Genomic DNA, 22,795 nt, shown 5'->3' on the forward strand with positions numbered 1-22,795 from the left:
CAGAATCTTTATGAATCGTTCTCGGGTTTCTTCTCAAATGTCTACCAGAAAGGGTCTCTATTACTCTCAAGTGGCTCCACAGAGGCATTCTGAAATATCAAAAGAAAGCAATAGTATTGCCACGACGGGGCAAAGTGGCCAGATGACAGTGGTTCAGGATAACAACTCTTGATCCATCACCTTAACGACTATAGTGCAAATTGTGGCCTTGTTGACCATGTTAACTATGACCTGAACGGCGAGGGTTACACGAATCCAAAATAAGTCTGATAAAAGAATATGAAGTAACGCGGCAATAGCAGTTGATAAAATGTAAGAAAACACAATCAATGAGTTTTAAGGCAGCAACGCTCGAAAGAAGCTGAAATTGACAAAGCCGCGTGCAGTTCTTCAAGGAATGCCATTATCTTAGGTTGTTACCGCGCCATATTTTCCTGTATTAATGGGGTGAAACAAAACGTCCATTAGGCCTCGGGGAATTTGGAGGATGTGTAGCCTACATTAGGAAAAGGTTAATGGACTACCTTGCCTCAGTTTCAGAATTTAATGAAAGTCTGGAGACTTCTTAAAAAGCGCTGTTGTTTTGAGTAATGTCGTCATCTGAAAACCTTCCCGAAAATATTACCAATCCAGTACCTGTATGTTTTTTAATTCATCTTCTGATTAAGCGACCCGCGCAATAAATTCGAAAACAGAATGCTATCTACATCATCAATAAAAACTGTATTGCCATTTATTGTAAGAAGTAAAGTAAATAAGAAATAAAGGATGTTGAAACAATCCATGACCTTCAGAGGTTTCTGCGCAGAAAAATCGAATATTTTCTAACACGCGATTTTGGACCTCCTGGTTATCGGGAGCGCTATAACTACATTTTGTACATTGTGTAACTTTATAATTATCTATTATCATTTTAGGGTAGCCACCTCCCGCTGAAAATCATGTTTTAATTTGAAACATTATTTTCAGGTATAAAGATAAAAGAAGCTTCACCAGGGATTCATGCACTATTCATGTACTATTCTGAAATCTCTCAACTTATATGAATTTTACAGGGCCTTTTCAGAATTCACTCCTGCCATCAATGCGTTCCTGCCGTCGCAGGCGACAAGAGATATAAAGTTAAAGTTTTTAAGTAATGAAACATGTATATTTTGTCAAAATCTAATAATATATCTGAAGCACACTGAAAGTATCACATTTTACCATTATGGCCTTAAGTGTCTGAACACCAAGGAACAGCGATACTGACAAAACCTATAAAATCGATGTTATGGTGGGAAATTGTTCTGAATGTCCGGCGCGCCGTCTGGTAATGACTAGGGTGGACTAAGGTGCAAGAATGAATGGTTTTTAGCAAGAGATGAGCTGAGAGTACGGTTCTGAGGCAAAACCACCATTAATTACACCGTGTGACTCTCTATCCAAGGACATTTAAAAATATTACACTTAGTACGGGTTTACATGAAGTTCATATTGTCACTCGCTTTACACGAAGAACGAAGTCATTTTCAAAGATTGGGCTCCATTGGCGTCATATGAATGTGTCACATTTCGCCCTCATGTCACATCATGTCATGTTTTAAGCTTGAGTAAATGAACGATATGTTCGTGACAATTGACATCATAAACGTGACATGTGTCGTCAGCGTGACTCGCGTGTAAACCCAGGCCAAGACGTAGTCTTAAGGACTCCTATCGACGACAACGTGAAAAATTACTGTCATGTCAAATAATTTCTACACCTCAGAACCACGAAGTCAGCACATAAAACAAACATGTTTTTTTTTCTTTTCATTTCGTTCCAATTCCCTGCAGTAGGCGCAGAACATGCAATATTTAGTTTTTTTATTCCATGCGATGAATACTCAACTGTCAGATAATTTCCGTTAAACGCTCGAATTGCATGTGATATCATGGCAATAGAGAATATGAATAATTGATAAAGAGATGAACGTTCCTTTGGGTGCGTGGCTTGTGTTCTTGGTCCTATATATTCACCCGCTATAAAGAGGATGCTATGTTCTGCGGGGTATATATCCCTCCAGGCCCCCTGGTCTCGAAGAGGATCTCCAAGAGGTGTGTTTCGGTCAGCAAAGGCCGTTTTCAACAGACTTTTCAGCCACTCATTATTTCCGGGCGCATAAGAAAGGTGAGAATACAGCCTGACATGACAAGGGCTCATAATAACCACTGGGCAACCTGACGTCGCCCAACTATTGTATAGTCAATCCAAATTCAACGCTGAATGCTGAATGGCATAGCATATACTAGTAAACTAGATGTAGTGCGACTTGGAATGAAAACTCAGTAGTCTCAGATCATCAACTTCTATACAGTCTGAACGTCATAACGCCTTCAAGCATGTGATGATATCGATTTGTATCTTCGCATTGCTTGATAATTCTCCTAGCTGGCGCTGGGCGCTGAGAGTAATTTGAACTTGGAGCGAAGAGAATTGAGGAAGATGATGAGATATGGGTATGATAAGGATGGCAGGATAACAGGATGGGAGATAGATCCGCAGCGGGGAATGAACCACTGTCTTCCCGCTCACTTCAGGAGATATAGTTCACCAACAACAACCAAAAGTAAAGTGTACAAAAAAAGGACTGACTGATTCTTTTCATCAGCTATTCGAAGAAAAACACTTGTTTACAATTGCCAGTTTTTGTTGTTTTTCCTTTATTTGGATTCTGGTTGGATGGTAATGACGTCCAACCCGAACATGCAAAAGCCACAGATTGGGCGTTTAATTACTAGACTGTGATGTTTGCAAACGAATGCCTGGAGCTGTTTGCAAGTGTAGACCAGCCTTTACGGTTGAACTGTAATGAGTTTTTGCAAATCTGCCACGGTCGCTCCCTATCTTTTAAGACAGGTGGCAGAGGTAGGTACTTCGCTAGGCAATATCAACATCCTTCGAATTTGACAACAGAGCCGCGCCCTGAGATCAGATTCCAACTAATATAACGCCGTTTGTCGATATCGATTTGCTTTTCATGTATGAACTTACAGGATGCACAATACTTCGTACTTTGCAATTGTCTTCCGTTTCACGTTAAGGGTCTGATTCCATTACAGCCAGTGCCTGCCCGTGGTTTCCTCTTGCGGGATAAGGATAATACCAGCGGTCACTTAAGCAGTGTATAAGGGTTATACAATCCTGATTAATAGATCATACTCTACCGCTAATCGCCTAATGTTGTACTGATATCTCGTTTCACCTCTGGAGAGGAGATTACCCAGTCGGTGAAAATACTGGGTTACTTTGACCAATGATAAGCTACGGTCAGCGCGTCAGTCCAGGGGCGCAGATCTCCAGGAGTCACCAAAACGGGTTTTGACCGTGATTTTGGGTAAAAAAATCCAAATGGGTCATTTTGCCCACAAAGAGAATGTCAATATTCTCCAAGATGATTTTCACGGTAAGACGAGGACTAAATTTGATTTGGTGGTCTCCGGGTGATGAATACGCACATAATAGCTTAGAGAATTGGCTCTTGTTTAACCAAGTGCTCAGTAAAAATGTTGTCGCTATATGGTGAGATAGAAGAAACCACTATCGGCGACTTCGTGTAACTTGATTCCACCCACGTCGCTCCTATGTACATATCAACAGTGTATAAACTGCTGTGCATATGTATAGTCTCCCTGATGATGTAGTCCTCAACCCAATTCCAAAAGTATTACCCTGTACGGTTATACCGATTGATACCGGTGCCGTCATAATACATGATGATTCTGTCAATGAGTGTCATCCAATGCTCAACCATATATACTCATCCTGGCAAAACCTATAATCATGATTTCTGATAACTCACACGATACCAGATTAGACATGACCTTAGGTATGATAAGTCTTGATTTAGAACGCTGATACATGAACGCCGTTAGTAATATTCTGGAGATGTCACTGGTACTCTCGTCGATTTATGAAGCCATATCTGCAATCTGTATCATAACAGTATTTCACACTGCCGAGGGAAAATGTATGAGGCTTTATCATCGATTGAAGTGTGTTATACGTCTGCCCTGGGATTTTCTCAGTAAACTGCCCATCCTACAGTAACCAGGTTACAAAATGGTCATGTGTTTGCCACGAATACACTTATACAGTTCGGTGTAAAATGCACCGTACAATCTGCTGATGAGGCAGCAATTATTGGCTATGGCAAACCTCAGCATGGTCATTATGTTGAAGAAACAAGACCAAAGTACCAATGATGGAATGAATGCAATTTTTTCTTCGGCTTCTTCACGTAAAACATAACAGTATGTAGAACAGTAAACAGGTTCTTAATCCGACAGGTGTTTGATATTCGCAGCCGCCTCTCAACGTGAAAGTTCTAAATGTTAAGTATCTCACCTTCCAAAGACTGTTGAGAGATGCGTGCCTAAACCCTGCAGAGAAATCTTTACACTATTTTTTTACATCACGAATTGACGAATCTACAGTACTGGATTGGCTCCGTCAAAAGAAGGATGCTATGACGTACCACATGACTCGTTTTCGATAAAATGTAATGGTAGGTACTCCTAGCAAAGATACATCACATATCATGCGGGGTTTTGCTTTGACCTATAGGGCCTACTTTTCAAGGTCACAGAAATCAAATTGCGAAATTTGGCCGTTTGTGTGTAACCAAGGCACGTTTCTTGACCTGAACTTGAAACTTGGTAGAAATGACCCCCTACTTCCGATAACATGTGACGCACCACATTACAACAATTGAGACACCAATATTGGGAAATCACTATGAGCGCTCTTCACCTCTTCTTTTGCTGCGTGATGACAGCTAAACATGTCAAATATAACCAACTCAGGCGAATGTACCTATAAATCAAAGCACATTTAGGTTCTTGATAGACAGCTAATCTATAAAGTGATGCGACCAAACCTAAACAGAAAAATGAACCCCTGAAATCGAGAAGGGTATTAGGTGTTTATGTCATTCATACTTTCATCGATTCATTATGGCTTTCCGCAGATTGCTTTCTGATCCTTTTGCCCGCCGGATATTCTGGATCGAACGCAATCGAGGCTCAAACAGATAGCAGAGCGGTCTCCATCAGCTTAATTTATTGCGGAGCTAAATTGTACGTTTAGCAATATTCTAGGTTTTGTGGTATTTTGAGCAGTGCTAAGTGTTGTACTCGCCTGGATACATTGCTGTTTAGCACTTTCTCTCTAAGAGTAGCTGCGATCTGTTTCATTACAATGTCGATCCAGTTCTTTCACCATCTCGACTGATTCGCGCAGTGACACCAAAATAACAGTTCGGGTTAATGGATGATACCGAAAATAGTGCAAGGAAGACATGATCAATCTTGTTGGGGCCAGCAAACGTCAAGTCCAAAAGTTGCTGATGCATAATGCAGTATCACCATCGGGAATCAGTTCCTAACATTGCCAAGATTGGGTATTCTAGGCAGACCTTCAGCTTAATTACTGAGCAGTCTGCCCTGGATAGTCGTGCTGTTTGAACACTGTTGGAGCACTGGGCGAACGCCCACACATACATCACAAGAAAATTTGCGCTTAATGGTAAATTTAATAAAAATAATCTGTGTCCAAATATTGTAAAATGAACCAACAAATAGTGCTGTGATTTCTTCACGAACTAACGCTTTTCAAAGTTCAGATACAGCAGCTGCTTGAGAAAGCCTTCCGGCTTCCGCGGCCTAAAGACCAAATAGCCAAGAAAATGTCTTAAAATTACCCTTTTCGCCGAGACGTGTGACCGTGCCATTTCTGAACATGTAGGCAAAGCAAACCCCTTCCAGGAGGAGTTGTGGCCAAGAAATAATCCAATACTTTGAAGTCACTCCCATATTAAGTCTCGCAATAGAATTATATCCCTCTCAAAGGAATTGTCGCACCAGTGCCATAAGCTTGATAACTGAATTATCGTAAGGATGCGCAGCTATTGTCAACAACACTATTGGGGAGGCTCTGGCGTGAAACGTGAGGAAACTAACTGCTAACTTATGAATAGTGAGTCAGTTCATCACTGCGTATTATAGAACTTGACAGATTTTCTCTATTTGGAGGAAATCACGTCTCGTCGCCTATTTACTCAGACACTCTGATGTTTTCTGAAGTGATCTGAACCGTAATTGACTACAGGAACTGTTTCAAAAGAGGTAAGACCGCCATGGCACATTTGATTCGTTTTACAGCAACAATACCAATTGATATACCGTCGATAATCGCTGGTGGTACCTTTATCTAGTGCCAGTGAGTAACCATTATGGCCATGTTGACTGGTTCTTTTAATAGTTCAGTGTAACCTTACAACGAATGTACTTTATAGGGAGACTATTATAGGCAGGAACTACTTATAATGGTTTCTACATGTATAGAACGCAATTGTCGAAAATTATATCCAGTATGTACGTGTATTTCCACAATTTGAAATTTGAAATTGAATTACAAATTTCAAATATTCAACTATTTAACTATCGAATGGCTGACCTAATTGATTCAGTAGCCCCCGATGTATCTACCACATAAACTATGTAACCTCCCGTGATGAGTGTACATCTCTAAGCAGGGTACCTCTCAGCTCGCTATACCAAAGACAGCATTTGACCAAGAATGTTAGCTACTGAATGGTGTCCCTAATTATAGAGAGATTCTGCTATTATCAAGACAACTAGTCTGTCTACACTGGCAGAAGCCTTATTTCGTCCTATGTGTATTCCCGAGATATGTCCCGGCAATAAAATCCTCATTACCCACCATGCATCGCCATGCAACGCCATCGAAATTTTAATGAACAGGTGATGGCCATTTGTATGCGAGCCACTGTCATACGCTATAAACTTAAAGTTTAATAAATTGGAAAGCGCCTTATTTGAATTGCAAAGAGCGTTGTTATTTGCAATAAAAACACCTTCCAGGTGTTAGTTGGTATACAACGTAACATTCATGGGTGTTTCATGCATATCTAGACATGTTTTCACGGTCATTCCAACGACTTGTCAAATGTACACAATGGTTTTTGGGAGTCTGTCCTATTTACGACAATCCCTCGAAGGTATAGACACACGTACATCATCATCATCATTATTACGCTTTATTATGGCTTTTGCCTATCCAGAAAAAAAAATTGTTTGCTGACACCAGAATCTTACAATTAAAGAAAGACTCTGCTGACACGAGGAGATGCAGATTTTGGGGAATGGTCCTACCAGAGTCTTTCTCAAAGAAATACTCTAGTCCTACCAAGGAAGTTTTATAGAAAAAACGTCATTTGTCCTGCTTTTTGTACGATTCATACCTTCATATGGTGTATATCTTTTCCAAGGTATAACATCTTCTAAATGTAAGCTCTGGTCACCCACCTTCGTAAAACATGTGAAATTCTTAATGAAACCGCGTGTATGTGTCAATCAACCTTTGAGGAATCGTGAAGACGTACACTGTACAGAATCACCTTTTTGATTATCATAAAGCAATTAACAGTGGTATCATTAAGTATGTACACAACATAATATCCGTTATTTAGCAATATGTCTGCACGAACCCCGATTATCAACGTCACACTAATAGCAGTTATTAGAAAGCAATTAGGTGCGCTGAAGAAATACATGATGTGATATCCGTCTGTAAATCAACTTGCTCAGTGACACGGCGATATTTCAATGTTGGAGAGGCACATTGTGTCAGACCGTAATAACTTGGAAATTGGTCTGTCTGAAGGACTTTGGCAATCACCCGACGAAAGTAGAGGTCCCGCCATGATTGTGCAGTACATTCATAACGTAACCGTCACCATGTCATCTCATGACCTTTAGGCCTCCATACCATTCAACAGATCGACTGTGTTCCTTTCAACGGTCTATTACCATACCGGTACCAATGAAATCAAATTACTCTATGTGTACAAGGTTAAAAAAGGAGCTGCTGTAGAAGTCTGAAGTGTCCTTGGATAAAATGTCCGGGGAACAAAGGTACTATTTGGTGCTTTAGCCTCTAGGAAATTGACCGTCATTTCCTCTAAACAACCATTATACCATAATCCGAGCATGATAGGATCCCAAGACATTCTGAACTGGGACGTACATTTGAAACTTTTTCGCAGGTGAGAGGCATTTGTGAGTGTTTCTCCTTATTGTTTGTGAATCCTGAAAGACAGATTAACATGATTTCCCATCTGTTTTCAGAGAACAGTCACACGGTCTCTGTCTACTCGTATTTTATTGAAACACTGAAATGGAAAACAACCAAAAACGTTACACCGGGAGCTCGGATGAAACATTGAACTAGGAATGTTGACCTATCATTCAAGGTATTGGAGAAATTACCTTTCTCAATCTCAAACCAGTAAACGCAGAACACTGTCAAGCAAGAAGATCCGGATTTATAGATGTTTATGACACAAATTTTGAAACTAGGTGCACGATTCTCAACAAACCAATTGGTAATCATGAATATCGTGTTTGAGTTTCCAGGCGGAATGCATCATTACTCGGCTCCCAACAGTATACTCCCGACTCCATTTTACATTGCGCACTGTGATATTGCCCGACGGGAACTAATTACGAGGTAATTACTAGACGAGCCAAAGACATGGCAGGCTTAAATTAGTTTCGAGAAGTGATGTTTCGAGAGAGAAAATCACGTGGCGTGATTGCTGGTTGTGATTATTTATCTTTTTGTGAAAGGATACGTGATTCCTTCAAGGCACAGTTTCGGCGATGGCGGGAGAGGGAGGGAATCTCGCATCTAACACGCGTGGCCTTTCGTTGGGAAGTAAATGAGTAGTTCATGTAAATTAATAGAATCACGTATGTTCACGAGAATGCACAGAGATGCAATGGCGAATCAAAATTTCCAAATGGGATTACTACAGACAATCGGTTTCCATCGTTTACATGTAAGAGGTTGGAGCCATAACGGTATTCTCCACTTCAAAACTAGGCCTAAGTAGTATCTGGGTTACTGCAGGCTACAATTGACCTATTTAGTATGCTAATCAGCGGTCTAATTAGCTAATTAGGGCTATCCTTGAGTTCCAAGGCCCTTGACCTTGGAACTCAAGGATAGCCCTAATTAGCTAAGACCTTGGAACTCAAGGATAGCCCTAATTAGCTAATTAGTCCGCTCATTACCATACTAAATAGGCCAATTGTAGCCTGCAGTAGCTCAGATACTACTGGCCTACACAAGTATTATACATGTACTAACATGTAGCAGCTAGGCTTGCTCCGTTATAAGCGCAACAGAAAAATCTTCACTCTGATGATGTTCGTCCCACTCGGCGTATTGTGCTCCTCTTTTGGCCCAACCAATAAATCCATGCAGTAGATACAAAATTAGCAAACATCCATTGGATAAAATAAGAATAGCCTGTGAGTGTGTACATTTACATGGTTATTGGCGGGTCAACTTTGATATCCCATTTCGTATATTACGGTGTATATGTACACACATTTCTATTTTAGAATCAAAAGTTTCAGCTGCAGCATATCAGATGACTTTGAAAGGATATACGTCAATATGTTCATGATATACGAAATGGATATTTTACAAACTGTTTAACATCAGAAAGGATTTGTTGGTCATCAAAAACCCAACAAATGTAACGATGAATTTTATATTCCACATATTCAAGGACTACATAGCTTACACTGCATCGATTCATTAAAGGGCTATACCGTTCATAATTACTGGTGGTCCAGTTAAATAGAAATCCACTTATACACAATGACGTAGTGTTGTTTAAACTTGGTATTCATAGTATTTGTATATTCGTCTACACAACGGCAATGTTTAAATTTGTATTTAGTACGAATTTCCGCTATTGGAAATTTTTTAATTCAATTACAAATTCAAAATTTTAACGAACGGCGTAGGCCTTTAATCCTGATAGACGATCACAAAAGTACTTCCAACATACATGGTGTGGTATATGCATTGGAATGTTGCCACTACAATTATTCAAGTTTGTACCTCAAAGCAATTACGCTTGCGACACCAAAATCCACTACGCCCAAAACGAGGTGCAATGCATTTTACCTAGAAAACGAGATATTAGGACAATGATACCAGGGTGTTTTAGAATGACAGATGACGTGAAAAACGAGTTAAATTGGTATTACTTGGAGAACAGGATAATTATTATTTCAATTAGTAGATTTGCAATAATGAATTACAAGAAGATGTATGTGGCCTAAAAATCATTCAAGTTTATGCCATGGACTTGCCGCTGTCCATTATGGAAGAGGACATGAGGACAAGCTTAAATACTATCTCATCTCAATTTAAACTAATCCTAACAGCACGAGAAGACAAAAAAATTATCAATATTCTCATAACAGTAGTGTATGACCAGTCATACACTGCTGATATTATGAAATGCACACAATTGTACACTGAAGGGCGGAATTATCCGCCTTTAGCGACATTACATGTTACCAACGTATACCATCATGTTGTAAATATGTGCCACTGCAGCAATCTAAAGTGTTCTCCTGGAAAACGTGTCAGGCCTTATTGTAATCTGACAGATTACAATTCAGAATTTTGAGTCAAGATACATAGTGTACGATCTCCTTCAGACATGGCCCAAGAGAATCAAATTGGACATGTGCGTGTCAGCATACCATCAACATTACGCAGACGAGTTATCCATCAGACAAATTAGTTCTTCGCTACATGTGTGTGCAAAATAAAAGAGAGATCGAAATAAAAGTTTTCTTTCAGCATGGAGAGCCTTCCAGGCCAGAAAATGTTATGCCAGCAGCGGCGATTTTGAGAGAAACCCGCCAGGGTGCAATAGTATTTCCATCAAATTTGAAAGACATTTGCATGGTCACGGTAACTCCCATTGCAATATCGCGGTCTGCAGACGAAGTTTATTATCGAGGTTGGTTGGCCCTTTTGCCCAAACAACCCCTTACGGTTGTTGAGTGACGGATACGCGATTCTTTCGGATACGACAATGACAAATGATAGCAACAGTTAGGCCTACCTTTCCTAGCTCGTACAGCCACTCGAAGAAATTGTAGAAATCGAGAGTGAGACTAGCTTCAGGTTATCTGAATTACAACCTGATAAATACCAGATGTAAACTTCATTATGTATAAGCATGGGATAGGCCTAGTCCGCGAGGACATAAAAGGCATTATGCTGTGATATCCAGGGACGACTCTCACCATCTGTAGCAGTACAACAATGTAATGAATTTGCATCTGATCTACATGTACATTAGTAGCTGTTTTATTACATCTGTTTTATTGCGATTATATGCGTATTTGACGCTGTCACAGAGAATGAATTGTACAGGGAATTTCGAATATTTTTTTTATCAGAAAAATTTCAATTGTTACAAAATTAACTGACACTGATTCTATAAATAAAAATTATGAATTGAAACTCAATGTTGGATCACGAAGTAATTAAATAATTCATGATTGTGAACAAAGATGAGATTTATAATTAAGTCTTGCTATAAATATATATTGATCCTCTAACAACTTACGAGTACATGTTTACACTCTTTTGAGCTTAGCATTTATATTTTTTGACCAACACGAAAATGCACATAACCCTCGACAGTTTTTCACAATCAACATTGGGTTTCATCTGTTTTACCGAAAAAAACTCTCCTGGGTGCATTGTGTTGGCTGAATAACTCAAAAGCTTAAAAAACATGCTGCATTCATTTGTGTCAGTGGACGTATGTTACATTATCTTCCTGAAGCAATCGTTTTGAATAACTAAACGTCTGAATTCTTATAATGCAACTGATCAGAGAAACGTCCTTCAGATCTTATTACCAACTGCTATGAATAGATTTTTCAAAAGAAATTTCTTTACCGCGTTCTCTTTGTACTCAGATATTCACTACAAACGTGTTGATGTTTATATCATTATCACAAAAGGAATACTATTTCAAATGTCTGTTAGCGTGACTTTATTCAGCAATGCTAATCAATAGCTGCAGGGGGATACCCGACAGCGGGTTTGGAAATCCAATTTCTGTTTACTCTATTTGATTTTAATGCAAAATGTAATTGACTTAGGTTTTAGTATGATAAGAATTTGGAATATCTGTTTTCATCATCTAAGTGGTATCTCAATTCCGCAAATATTTTGTCAGTAAATTTTCATTGAAAAGACTAAAGATGTCACGTGTTCAAGTTATTTTATCTCGCCTTACACTTTTGATATCTATCCTATATCAAAGTGACAACTCGGGCGTCGGATTAAACTGGCCTGGAGGATAATGTCCTTGTTTGCCACCATGCACCGCCACAGTATCACACTTAATGCTAATATCTAGTAACGAGTTTGACAGTGTAGCGAGGCAGTTTTGGACATGGCTTGTGGATTTCAGACAGGCCTAAGATTACATCACGTTCTAGTGCACTGTTCATTGCAGTTCAACGATTTTTCAACGATTTTGTTTGGAGAATATGCGGTCCTGCTGGAGACCATTTTTGGATGAAAAACCAACATATCTCATATCCAAGTTTTCCCAAGAGGTCCTGCTATATGATGCACATTAAAAACATAACCAGCGCTATGAATGATAACTTACAACTTCTATGGAATGTTGACACCAGGCGGAATCTTAATTGATATTATGATTTTTCATTAGAATTTCAATTACAATTTCAATTTATTCTGTATCACTTTTGGTTATTACAGAGGCCATGTTGCGTGGTAGCAAGAAATGTTAACCACTAGGCTAGGAGGCTCCTCTGATTCTTGTGCCAGTAATACTTTCCCTTTCTCGTAGTATTTTCTTTTCAGTGCCTTTAAGAGAACATTAAGTAACCACAGTAACTCGTCCATTACCATGGTAACAATACTTTCGGTATAAGGCCCTGAGTACGCGATATGATGTTACTGTTACAAAAATAATAGTCACACTTCTAATAATTTTATTGAATATGCTGTTTTAAAGCTATGAACATTGTTGTTTTTTTACATACACGTGACGTTTGTTTCGGCCCTGTGGTTCATGCGCAGTTTATATGTACCCTAAAAAACAACTTGTTCCTTTGCCTTATTCGTATGATCAAAGAAATTCCAAAAACGACTGGATTACATATACTTTTTAAAACAATCACATTTAGATAATACGTTCCTTTGATGTTTTTACCGCAGTTGGAGGCAAGATTTAGGAAAGTAGGCCTCTAATCCGCACACTCCGGGTGACTTTGGTGCCGCCTTGTTTCAAATCCGAAATGACGGCTAACACCGAAAAATGGCACACTAACCGACTTTCTTAAGGTTTCTTTTAATGTCTTTTACTTTAGTTTTTGAGAAAAAAAACACATACAAATTTATTTTTACGGGTGCAAAGTCACCAAAGCAGGTGAGACATGGAGACCCAAAGACCACCTGTGAACTGATGACAATATACATATCGACCTCTCCATTTCAGTCGAAGATCATTTGGCCTGTCATGACACCTGGCAGCAGGTGGCATCTTAATAATCATTTAATAGGATATCCTTACACCATGATATTGATTTATAACTGAGGAGGGGATCATCACCGGCAGGGTATCTCGGTTTATGTTGAGAACTGATATGCAAGTTTTATAACGAAGTCCTTAATTAGGTAACACCAGAAATACCAAACCACTGTATTATTGATCCACCTATGAAGGTACATGTACGTATATTGTGATCAACCTAAGAAGATACTTGTACGTATATTGTGATCTCAAAAAGCCCTGTCTTGCCTTGATACTGCCTGGAATGGCCCGACTTGAGGATTCACTGCCAACACAAAATAGTTCCAAACACAAAGCAATATAGGAGTATTACTCCCTCTGGATAGGATGCTGGTCTATCACAGGTTTACTGGCGTAGAACAGGAGCCGGTACGAGAGTCATGGAACAGGAGCCGTATGAAAGTCATCGAACAGGAGCTGTACTGAGGACAGTCATGGAACAGGATCCGAAAAAACTGTCGTAGAACAGGGGCGTACGACAGTAACGGAACTGGAGCCGTACAGCAGTCATGGAACAGGAGCCGTATACGACAATCATGGCACAGGAGCCGTACGACATTAATGGAACAAGAGCCGTACAACAGTCATGGCACAAAAGTCGATGCCACGTTCGTTTGTGGAATTTATTTACGTATGGCCTGCTGGAAATTAGAACTAGCAAACATGATCGCAGTACAACAACTAGACACCCCAGCGCGAGTGGAACTTGGCATGTACAGGGCTTTTATATTAGTGAAGACAATGACACTGTTGAAATTTATCTACAAATCTACATTTCAAATTTCAAATTCTGAACGACCAAAAACCTTGTTGTTTAACGGAAAAAAAGGAAAAGCGGAAATCACACCGACCTTTGAAATCCAAATGGGTGAAGTCCAATCCTATAAGAAATGAAAACAGAAATGTCTTCAGGACAATTGTTATATCCAACACAGTAACTGGATAACAATCCTGAAGGAGCCTTGTGAGACTCTATCAATTATTCACAAACACACCGTAATAAAACAAAGGACGCGGCAGTAAAATTCCATCAGGTCTCTCTCTGACTTGCGACAGTCAACCCGTCTTATAAGTCAATGCGATGCAATGCGATAAACCACTGGTGCCGTATACTAAGGCCATGGTTAGAGGTTAGAGCCAGCAATGTTAGAGTGCGCACTTCAGCATTTAATGGGGATGAGTCCAAACAAGGTATCCGTTAACTTCGTGCATTTGGAGGACAGATTAATGGAAGCTGCTGGTTAAATTGTGGATACTCTGGGTGGTTTATAGCCTAGTTGATGGCTCTATACAGGGCAATAACTAGCGATTTGCATCCGGCGTCTTTGATGATGGTACATGTACATGTAACGATGTAACGATGTATGTCCCTTTTCAAGAAAACATTTTTTGAGGGCAGTGTCACTTATATGTAAATAGCACAGGAACATAGCTCCCGTCGTACTTTCAAAAGCAGTATAGGGTAGAGAGAAAATTATTTAAGGAAAAAAAAGTAGAAAGAAGCAGACCATGTGGAGAAGAAATTCAGAATCAAACATGCCGGCATGATATATTACGAATTTCCGGTATAACCTTTAAGGGGGACTATAGGCAGGAGGAAAGGGGCTTATTTGGCCATCTTCAATTGACTAGTATACATAGTAAGGGCCCTTGGTCATGTCAGACTCATATCTTACTTCTCTCCGCCACCGTCGTAAGCGGCGGTGGCGTCAGGAACCAACATGTTAAAAAACGTTCCTCCTCTGAAAGGAGAATTTGAACTCCTCTATATCATTATCCAATATTTAATCATGTAGCTACGATTTGAGAAGGGCACACACTGATAAATATATATCTGCTTTGATCGATGATGGGGCTAGTTTTTAAGACTGCCTTTCTCCTGACTTCTATTATTACTTATCTTCTGTTTCCATGATGACCCACGGTAGGATTAGATCATGCGGCGCCCAACCGTGCTCTTAATGGTCTGCTGGTTAATCAGACTAATTATTGTTGTCCTCTAATCTGTCCTGGTGATAGCAGATAGTATTGATCATCATGTTCGATGTAAGGAGTTTATGATATCGTTCCATAAGTCTATTCTATTGCTTAGCTTTTAATGCGGTGGGGCAGTATTCTCTGGCAGACAGCGAAAAAAAACACGTTCTTTTTGGTAGGGAGAAACTATCAGTGTGTTGACAGTACTAAATCGAAACGATGATAAAATGTATCAACAGTAGTTTGTTTAGCGAACGCCTTCTCTCTATCCAATGCCTCTATACTGGCGGAAGACGGAATCACTGTGCCAGTAAACTGAGACGACATCCCGGCAACCGCAATAAATCTCTCAGGGCCTGGGGGCGGGGATGCACTCTTTAGTGAGGTAAGCAGGAGATAAGAACGAATGCATAAAAAGGGTCATAATCGTTTCGTTTTGTGAAGAATTCATTGCGAACAACAGCAACTAGCGTCAAATGTATATACATGTACCTAAATCGGGGTTATTCATATTCGGACCTTTATCAAAAGACGCCAACCGCAACAGCGGGTATGATTTCTACCGCATGTACATGAAAGCGTTGGAGCGGATACGAAAGCGGGAAACGTTCTTAGTGGAATCAGTCCTTTAGGGTGAATGTGCCCACGACAAAAAGAACAAAAAGTGGAATGTCAACATCCCTTACAATAATACAGTTTCTCCAGCATCTCTTAACGTCAAGCAAAGTGAAAGAGAAATAGCACAATATCCTCGGCTGGAGCCAGATGGCCACTTTTTGTCACCGGTCGAGCGGGATGTAACAGCTAAATCAATATTGTAGATTACAGCCAAGTGTCACTGATGTTTTATTCAATGGTGCATGATATAGGACCACTGTCGTCCAGGCAATGAATATGACACGATGGGTTTGGGAGAGCCATTTGCGTCGAATTCCGGACGGGGAACAAGGGGCTTGGCTGCTGAGGATAAGACTCAAGGGCACACATATGAGATTCGTTACAGATTGTTTTGCGCAATTCTGCAGTGGTAACGTGATATGTCATGACCAAAACATCACCAACAGTCGAAGTCTCGCCAGGGTGTCTCATCAGACACTGAGATTTTATTGTCCACCAGCCAGACTTTTTTGAACAAATTCTCGTAGCACAATGATTGTCAAACTCCATCAATGTTTTCAGTATGCTGCCCAAAAAAAGTTGCAGAAGTGCTTCAACTTAGCAAGATCTTTGCAGCACCTCAGAGACTTGGCAACATCATCGGCGGCTATTGTCGTCGCCGACAGCACTCGGGAATCGCCAAACGACTCCCGCGCCAGAAGTTATGCGCAGCGTGCCAAAAATGACGAATAATGCGCTTGTTGATATCTGCATACAAGATTTGAAACAAAATTGGAAAAGCGCCGAACACATTCAGAAGAATAGTTACTAATGAAACCGGAGAACAAACATACTGAAGTAAAAGGACGCCCACTCCTTTCAATCCTTTCTCGTGTCTTTCAAATTAAACATGTAGAGGTTGTTCACATCAGGACAAATTGCCAAAAGTACACCAGACTGTGCCATTAGAAAAGCACTCCGAATCTGTCAGAGACGGCAAGACGAGTGCCAGGAATATTTAGCTAATTTCTCTACGATAACTGTCTGACCAACGGGTACAGTCCTCCTATTATGGTCTAATCTATCTTCGCCTTGAATTATTTCGTCCCAAGGAGCTGAGAAGGCAATACACAACATACCATTCCAACCTTGGTACATTTGTACAAGAAGCCACGTTCAATTATCAATAATTGTCCCCTCGAGGAAGGAATGTTAGAACACATTCGTGAGATAAGCTACTTTCACATTCCGATTACCCACAGGAGAGGAAAGCTTTTTATTCCTCGCAGGAGATCTTCGGTCCCCATTAACGATTATTACCAACACCCAATTTTCTTATACAACGAGATTGCAAAAACTGGGCGTATTTTCAGCGTATTTTCTTAATCATCTCTGCTGACAAAGAGCGTCTTGACAAGCAGTGCTCCGAGATGGCATGATAAACGAGCGCTAAGTCTGCCTGTGGAATGGACTTATTTGGGGCAAGATGGCAAAGGGAGACTAGTGTTTTATTCGAACAGGAGAAAAGGATGCGAACATCATGTATGTCATTACCTAACGCGCTTATCCTGAATAAAAGCAAATATCTTCCAGCTAACAGAGTAGATTTATCTTTCATCAGTGTCAAATGTGTCATTAAGCCTTGTAAAATTTAGAACTACTCACCACATACAAATACAAACATTTTGCAAATACATGTAGATGGGTTGTACCTTTCAAAAGAAGAAAAAGGGAAAGATAGCCGACGTCGCGATGATTACCGCCTTCTACATATCAAGATACTGGAAAAGGTGTTGCTACCGAGATGGATTGCAGCCCATTACTTGAGAAGACGAAGTCAAGACATGCAAATGAATTCGCAATTGCCGTCCGTGATATAAGAGTGCCAGCACATGATTATTTAACGAAAGAGAAAATATACGAATAAAAAGTACATACACTATTGTTTCAGGCTGGGGGTATATAATATGAGCAAAACAGGCGGCCGGCAAATACGACGCAGTACCTTAATGGCTGCAGTATCTCAGAACATTGTTTCTACCTGCTGATGTATAGATGTAAATAGCTTTGATAATGCTGTACATTAAAAAGCTCTGCATAAGATCTTCCATGCACTTGCTTTATTGCCAGGCCAATGGTACTTTTGACATTGTGCCGTACCAGACGTAATCAACTGGTTTACGGCTCCTCATGTTGTGTTGTAGTCTATGTCCCAGGAAACAGTATTCTGCTGAATAAAACAAACATTTCTTCTGCAATCCACAACACAGCACGCAGTTATTGCAAAAAGTCACTGATTTAGTGCCCTGCACTGACGTGTACAATATCGTGTCTACTTAATATACATGTACTAGTATTACAATTGATTGGACATATAGATGATACATCACCAGTAATTTCTTCAAAATCAAAACTTGACATAATGAATGGTTCCTTTCAAAGGTGATTCTGCCAATGTTATCAACACGATTTTAACCTCTTACTCCTTGAAGGGTTGAATTAAGCCATCGTAGAGAAGGAATAATCTTGGCATGAAACTTTTCTTGGTGTTCGTGTTTCGAGACGTACAGTATTGTATATTAGCTTATTGCATTGATATGCCTATTTGCAATAGAATATGATGTTTTCTTCCAATACGAATGCATCCTCGGCCCATGTAATAGATACCGTACGTTTTTAACGAAGGTTATGTAATGATAGTACATCTATCGTACAGCCTCCTTAATCATTTTGCCAGAGTTCCTAATGAAAGTGTGAATCACATGGAGAAATATGTTTTCATAAATAATTTTTTTTTTGTGGTGATAATTTCGCTCAGTACTAAATGATTATAGGCAATGATTGTAGATGGTAAATATAACTCGATATTTGCTGGCCACTGTAGGTCATTGTTCGCTTCACATTAATGACATAATAGCAACATCCGCTGGGACGGCCGTCACCAAGGGATGTGATTAGCCAGTGTTTTACTAGTGAGAATTCTATCAATATTACCATATTTCTCTGTCACATTATAAAGGTTGAACAGGAAAAATACAGCAGATGCATTTATATAATCGCTGTGGTAACAGTTCTTTAGACTACTTATGATATACACCGACTAGGAGTTCATTTTAGAAAATTGCCGCACTTCGATTTATTTTTTGCAAGTTCACATCGGGACAGTCATTGCAGTACTTGAACATGAGGGTTCGTCTGAATTTAAAAAAAATCCCCAACGTGCTCATTTGGGACTGCGCACCACCATGATCGCGAGTGACATTTGGGGATCCTCGCCCCTCACCTTATGGAGATCTAATTACGCGATGGACTGCCCCGGGAGTCTAGCCTAGTGAGGCCATATTTTAAGAAAAAAATGACTGAAACGGATTTGTGATAATGCTCTGCGGTTAGAGCCGCTGGTTCAATGGGACACATGCATGTCATGAAATAATGGCCAGAGCAATGCGAAAATCAGGATGATCTTTCGAGAATCGATCGATTATGTCCATCGTCTATTTCCTCATTAGTTCTGAGTATCAAGCGATTACATTTGGTAGTTAATTAGGCAAATATATGTATCAGTAGATTCATGATAGACCCGCGATATCAGACATTATATGAAGATGGATTGGTCATTGTGCGCTGTATTTTTAGGGGGGGGGGGCTACATGTAATAACACTCGGATTCCCACTCGTATAGATATTTACTCTACATGGCGCATATTTGTGTTGGCCGAGAAAATCTCATAAAAAGTTTTTCAGAAACTCAAACGCTTTTATTTTCAATAATGTATGCACCCGATTCTGAGAAAACAAAAAATTAAGCATTTTGCATCATTCTGTTAACGAATCGTGGTTTGTTGATCAACATTGGTGGGTGTATGCAGACAGCAAAGAATCAACTGGTCGGTGTAAAAGCTGTATAGCTGCTCCACTACTAATAGGCTATCCATTATAGGACTGGATGCTTATTGTTTCAGTAAACATTGCCGATGTTAATGTGGGCTGGTAATAAAGCATATACATTTCGTAAACAAGATATGGGAATGTGTCATACATTACATGTTACTGATACCGGTAGTGCATCAATAGTGATTACCACTGCCATACACCAGAGATATTCCTTTGGTTAGATGTCGTCACACTAAATATACTGATTTAGATGCATAAAACAAAAATTACGGCGTCCAAAAATCATATCAGGGGTATGGCGGAAGGCCGCTGCATAAAGTGCCTTTTCTAAAAACGATACAATGTAATACCTAAAAACATGACGAGTTCCAGTGCATGTACGTCATACCTAACGTGCGTGTCTTAACTTTATCTTTAAAAGTTGACGATTGTGCAAAATATGAACATTTAGCCACTTACCAGAAATTACAGAAATTCTTGAAAATATCCTCTTGGCAGGTCTGCAAATGTAAATTGACCTCTTTCGAATAGTTTTCCATGTCAATTGATACATTTTATGCAATTCAAGGTGTTGGTATATATAATATTCATATGCAATGTCATTTCATATCCAATTATCGCTTCGTGCTTTCTATATGATCTCATGCGTTATTCTTTACAAAGACCTGTCCTTAGCACTAGTCGTTTTGTAATTTACAGCAATTGACTCTTCATAACCAATCAAGATAGAATAATTACACAGCCAGCGCAAACAATGGCAAAGGTGATATCCATAATACTGAAGACACCATCCTGATTGCCCATAAGGATACAGAAATGATCGACTTGAACTTTCGATAATACCCTCGGTCTAATATTAATGATGATGGGTTGCCTTTCAACGAGCATCTTTAACAGCAACGTCTCGATCAGTGTGTGGCCAATTTATTGCATTGTAATCTTAGTACGCAGATATACTTCAATTAATGTGAGCTACATAATGTATATATCATATTCCTCAAAGAAAAATCTTCTTCCTTTTTATCAAACTATAACTGATTTGCTTTGGATCAATTATATAATTACCTACGCCAAGAGCCAATGCAATGCTACATAGTCTGATAACAATTCGTCGAATTTTGCCGTCTATCATTTGCTACAGTTCAATGCAAACAGAAAAAGCAGTTAGTTTAAAAGCAGTTAACGGCAGAAACAAAATATTGGTTCCCGGCTTCGGATACCGGTTACGACGAGTATCGTATTCTGCAAGCTCATCCAGATGAGATTCACATATGTTGTATGGGTAAAATACACGTATATAGTCTGCAGAAAAAAGCTGTTGGTTTCTGACTTCAAAAACCCGTTTACGAGTATATATGTATTCTACAGAAAGATGATTACAGTGATATAATATTTACTTAAGGTATACTCCAACTATGTCTATGTTTCCCAGCTAAAAAATATCGGAGATGGTAGACACACACTTGAAGTATAAGTACTACCTACGTTGACGGGTGTATACGTGTACATTCCGAATTATCAGAATCCCGAATTATCCTGGACTTTCAAATCCTGGTCTCTTTCTATTACATCCAGTCTGGGAATGCCTGCCTGCGAATAAAACGTAGACAGTGAAACGCTCTTAAAACAATGTCTAAAACGACGATAAAAGAATGGAAGATCTGTTATTGGGCTTTTGCTTGTGTTTATAATGGTTATCATCCTCAATTCAATACAAAATGAAAGTAACCTGGCATCATAGTTCAAGCAAAAATAGTTACACTTCTAATGTATTGTGAGTTGGTCTGAAGAAACAAACTCAACAACAAATATACTGCCGGCTCTTTTCCGAGTCCATGAGAAATACTTTAAAACAAAAACAAGAAGATCAAGACATTATGATATAACGGGTTGTATATTTTTATTGATGTCGGTGCCAATGCGCCTGCCTTTCCTGCGAGGATAGATAGAGCATTAAATGTTGTGGTGAGGAATATTGGTCTTGGTAATTTTATCATAACCTCCCCAAGACTTCATGTTGAGGGTCATAAGTATATATGCGTCCCGGGTTTAATGCATGCTCGAATACCAGAGCTAGTCGTGTGCTCCTCCCCACGCACACGTCATTAGCGCCGAGTGTTGCACTGAAGTTGCAGTTGAGGATGGTTCAATGCGTCCCCAGGCAACTGTAGAGTGGAAAGACTGTAGGATGTCCTCAAGTAGCCGCACAGTAAAGTATTTTCACTCTCCCACTCAACCCGGACCGGGGACGCATGGAGCCGGCTTAATCCTTCATGATCACGATAAGTCCATACTTATCTAGCTAAGATGCCTTTGCAAAGGAATGCGTTACACTATCCAGCATCACCTATAGACCTGCTGATTGGTGATAAGGTGGTTAAACGTTTTTTGGCTGCTTGCAACTGCCAATTTCATGCGCAAGTTCGCAGCTTTCAGGATAAACAACAGATCATTAGAGCAAAGGAAGGGGAAATGAGAGTACATGTATATACATCTCTCTGGATATGGATTCAAACGTGTACAAGTAGTTCGTAATCGACGTCCAATGAGAGATCACAGCATAAGTTATAGACGGCCATCACATCTATTTACCATAGCATGGAATATACGCTCTAGATAGGCTGGCAGTTTTTTCAGTTGTTTGTACTCCCGACCTGTCTCTTGGACTAATAAATATATACCCCTGTCACAGGGAAATTTATACAAGGTACCCTTTAATCTTGTATACCCGAAAAACAATCATGATAAAGTATCTCCAGGGAACATTTCATACTTAAGAAACTAGTCGTGCCTCTTACCTTTGGTGCTCTTCACGATGACGCGCTTATACAAGCCGCCTTCGGAGC

At 39.7% G+C, this 22,795-nt stretch overlaps 1 protein-coding gene across 4 annotated transcripts in view; it reads right to left on the bottom strand.

Annotated features, from left to right (window-relative positions):
* LOC135503598 (small conductance calcium-activated potassium channel protein 1-like) overlaps positions 1-22,795 on the bottom strand; it is a 120,453-nt gene extending 97,658 nt beyond the window's left edge. Inside the window, exons 1-3 of one of the 4 annotated variants that reach the window (XM_064797213.1) lie at positions 22,748-22,795; positions 20,409-20,449; positions 1-89 (exon numbers count right to left, since the gene is read on the bottom strand). The gene's annotated coding sequence lies outside the window, so the exon portion shown is untranslated. Of the gene's footprint in view, positions 90-10,982; positions 11,061-14,332; positions 14,356-20,408; positions 20,450-22,747 lie in introns of those variants that run through there. The other 3 variants (XM_064797216.1, XM_064797215.1, XM_064797214.1) reach the window with 3 other exon arrangements.

This window comes from Lineus longissimus, chromosome 2 (genome assembly GCF_910592395.1).
Source record: "Lineus longissimus chromosome 2, tnLinLong1.2, whole genome shotgun sequence".
In the NCBI taxonomy this organism is placed as follows: domain Eukaryota; kingdom Metazoa; phylum Nemertea; class Pilidiophora; order Heteronemertea; family Lineidae; genus Lineus; species Lineus longissimus.